This window comes from Pseudomyrmex gracilis, unplaced genomic scaffold (assembly GCF_002006095.1).
Source record: "Pseudomyrmex gracilis isolate BER0280 unplaced genomic scaffold, ASM200609v1 scaffold_1231, whole genome shotgun sequence".
Classification (NCBI taxonomy): domain Eukaryota; kingdom Metazoa; phylum Arthropoda; class Insecta; order Hymenoptera; family Formicidae; genus Pseudomyrmex; species Pseudomyrmex gracilis.
In genome coordinates, this window is record NW_018021815.1 from 1 (window position 1) to 4,244 (window position 4,244).

The window sequence follows — 4,244 nt, forward strand, 5'->3', positions numbered from 1 at the left end:
CATCTCGGTTTCTTAAAGCTACAATTATTATGATTCTCAGAACGAAAAGATCGTTCTCACGTTGCAAAAAAAAAGGGGACGTGAAGTCCAGGACGTAACAAGTAGTACAAACTTTCAATTCGTTCCACACAAGATTACAGTTCACTTATGAAACACAAGAAAACAACACTTAATTTTTTGGATACTTTAATCATGATAGACAACAATAAGTTGATTTGCGAGTAATACCACAAGCCAACTTATTCCGGCCGTTATTTAAATTATCTCTCACAGAATCCACTCAGCCATAAAATAGGCACTGTTTACTCTCTTGTTGATAGAGCCATACTTTTATCAGATCCTCAATTCCACAATAAAAATTTACATTTTTTTATCAACATTTTAATAAATAATAATTATCCAATACGTTTCATTTTTATAATAATTAATAAGAGATTAAGAGTGTTGTTCACAAATAAACTAAATAAACATATCATAAATTCTACGGAGGATGATGAAACAAATAAATTCTTTTTTGTATTGCCTTACATTTACAATCATAACAATAAGTTAGAACATATCAAAATCAATAACAAAAAGATCAATCCAATCGTAATTTAAACCAGTTATCAAAATATATTAAAATACACAAAGACCCAGTTCCATTAAACAAACAAAAAAATGTTGTTTACCACATTTCTTGTCAACAATGCACATCATCATATGTAGGACAAACCAAAAGACAATTGATGACTAGAATTAAAGAACACATCAATTATGTCAGGAATGGACAAGTAGATACGTCAGTAGTAGCTAAACATAGTATTGAGACTGGACATGGATTTGAATGAAATTCGGTCAAAATATTAGACATAGAACAGAATTATTACAAAAGACAAACTTCTGAAATGTTACATATTAAAAAACTAGAACATGGTCTAAACCTTATGAGAGACACCGAAGAGTTACATGATACGTACCTACATCCCTATTCTTGACAAAGTACGTTTTAATACATAGAGGGAATGATTCTCTTTCCGTTCGATCCTAGTTCTTAGACTCAGTACTGATTGCGTGCGTGAACAAGTATGACTTGATTCTTTGAAGGACGCTCTAGCATATTGTTGAACATTATTATCTCATTTAACATGTGATTATGTACACCATTATTTCATTTTTTTTTTTTTTAATCAATTAACATGTGATAAGTACACCATTGTTTCAGGTATGTCAGATTGTAATATTATTTGTAATGTTTTAAGTTTTAGAATGTTGAAGTTTATCTGTAAATAATTTTCTTTTGTGTTAGATTCAATTGATAAGGACTTGAAATAAAGTCGAAACGCTTTGAGAAAAAATTATTTAAGTTTTTATTATTGCATTATATCCTGCATTGGCTCTACACGGCCGTTAAATTTAAACATTAAACAATAATTTTGAAGGAGAGCCTGAGGTGACATCTCTTTACTTCCCTGTATTAATTAACTAACTTAATGTAATAAAATAATGTTATAAATTAAGTGAAATCACAGTCAAGTTTTGAGTTATAAAAATATTCGGACATTATACATAATTAATACTTTAGAAACTAAACTTTGCTTTTTAATATTTAGTAGCATAACCTTTATGTTTTATCACATGTTTCAAACGTTTTTGTATACTAAATATAATTTTTTTAAGATATTCTATATTTGTTTTCTCCCACTCGTTTAGTAATGTCATTTTCAATTCTTCCTTACTCTATGTAGGTGTTGTTCTTATTCTTCTGTTTAAATCGTTCCATGAATTCTCTGTAGGGTTAAGATCTGGGGACTGAGGAGGCGGATGTAAGACTTTTGGACAATTATACAGTAGGTACTCTTGTATAATCCGAGCTGTATGTTTCGGATCATTATCTTGGTAAAATTTGAAGCTTCTTTCAATACCCATACTGACTGCACTCGGTATTAAAGTTTCTTGTAAAATATGTAAATATTTATTCTTATCCATAGTATCCTCAATAAAAACAAGTTTTCCTACTTCTCTATTCGATATGCAACTCCAGACCATAACGTTTCCTCCACCATGCTTGACAGTAGCTCGCAAATTTTTTAGATTTAGAGCTGTATTCGGCTTACGCCATACCATATGTCGTCCATCTGATCCAGATATGTTGAATTTCGACTCATCAACGAAAATAACATCGCTCCACCATGACTCTTCTCTGGAAATCATATTTTTTGCAAAAGTTAAACGTTTTTTTCTATTTGTTTCGCTGATGTACGGTTTCTTAATAGCCACTCTTCAATTGTAACCATCTTCTTTAAGCAAATAAAAGATTTGGCGCTTGAAACTGTTTGTTGTAGGACATTCCGTAACTGATAACAGATAGAAGAAGTTACGTTTTGCGATTGTGAAATTTACAAAAATGGAAATTATTAACAACTTGTTTAAACTATATTTTGTTTGCATCTGTTTGTGGGTTTTCATATATCCTTTTTCGTACATGGGCTTTTCCAGTAATTTGAATATTTTGTTCCTTCGACATTTTTTTCCATCCAAACATTTCATCATTTTTCGCTTTCTCATTAAATTTGGGAAAAATTGTGTTTCTTCATTTTCCCATTGATCTCGTTTTTTACAGAATAATCCATTATCTTCAGAATAATCCATTTTGAAGCGATGCTGTATGAGATCGATATTTCGTCAGATTCCATATCCTTTGTACTTTCCCATACAGCACAGAACCTTGCAGCAACATTGCTGCAACGTTGCAACATTGCAACTGCGGTGGAATGTTGCAGAGATATTGCAAAAACATTATTTGGAAATATTATTCCAGCAATGTTGCAGCAATATCTTAAAACATTAGAATTGCGTATAAAATATTAGTGTGTAATCGGTGACTGTATTACAGATATAGTGTCAGATTTTTGCAATCAATGTACGTAATTTGTGAAGCCTGGTACTTACCACATGTTAGTGTTCTGCTTAACTTCATTCGTTCTTTTCGCGCGAAAAAGGCCGTGAGCAGATCTAAGCCAGGAATACAGACTTGGGCTGCGTTTATCTCTGCACATTTATAATTTTATTATTAAGTATAAATTATTATAAATAAATATATATATATTTTATAATTTAGACTATTATTTATAATTAAAATACCATTACAGATTGATTTTTAACATTATTATGTTATATTTTTAACATTATTATGAGTATTATTTATCTTATACAGTATAGGGGTCGGTATATTATAATTTTCAATTATGAAATTATAACATTCTATATAATTTTAGAATGATTTAGTTTTGTATGTTCCCACACAGAACAAAAACTTTATTAATCGCCCCCCGCAAAACACTGTTATATAAATGTTACATTGATATAACAAAATCAATTGTTTTAGATAATGTTACACGAATGTTGCTGATATGTTACTGTAACATTAGTATTTCCCACTCATAAATGTAACATGTTACATAACACTTGTTATGTAGCGATTACATATAAAAGTTACATTTTTGTTACGTTATTAATAGCATTGTATTATATGTATATAACTAATATTTATAACTAATTATATGAAGGTTTCAAATATTTATAAATTTTTATAGATTAAAGTACATAAGCTTTATTTTCTTTATTTGTATATTTTACAATACATAAAAATATTTTTGAACTTATATAAAGATTATAAAAAGATATGTAATTGAATATATGTATATTGTTGTGTCTGCGCACAATAATATGGATATTTATGAATGTGTAATTTACAAGGTTGGGTAAGTTAAATTTTTTTTTTATTTAAGTTAAGTTACAGGTAAAGGTCTTAAAAAGGTTATTTAGTTAAGATATAAATTAATCCAAAATGAAATTAATTGATTAAAAGTTAAGTTAATAAAAAAAATAATTAACAAGATAAAAGTTAAATTTTTTTTCATGATTTTAGTGTTTTAGTCTTACAAATAATTACAAACATTTACAGTGTTTTAATCTTACATATAATGGAAAAAATGCTATAGTTTACGTCACGTGTACTATAGTTTTTGGTAACCAAAGTAGGATTTTGGAACATACCCCTGCTGTTGTCAGCTGTTGTGCGCATCCCCTTTTTTGCTGCAGCATGCTATGAACATTTCGTTTTTTTGCATATGCGCACATGATCTATATACTATACGTAATGTTTACTATGGACAAATGCACGTATATGAAACGGAACGCATCTTATAAACGTCTTACAATCGTAAACACTGACGATTACGTGAATTGCGTTGGATTTTACA

At 29.2% G+C, this 4,244-nt stretch overlaps 1 long non-coding RNA gene across 1 annotated transcript; it reads right to left on the bottom strand.

The window, feature by feature from the left end:
* Window positions 1-1,377: 1,377 nt before the first annotated feature.
* On the bottom strand, window positions 1,378-4,225 carry LOC109861986. Its single transcript, XR_002251067.1, has 3 exons — window positions 4,039-4,225; window positions 2,932-3,030; window positions 1,378-2,817 (listed from the first exon to the last, which is right to left on the bottom strand). It is a non-coding gene; the product is annotated as an uncharacterized LOC109861986 (long non-coding RNA).
* Window positions 4,226-4,244: the final 19 nt, after the last annotated feature.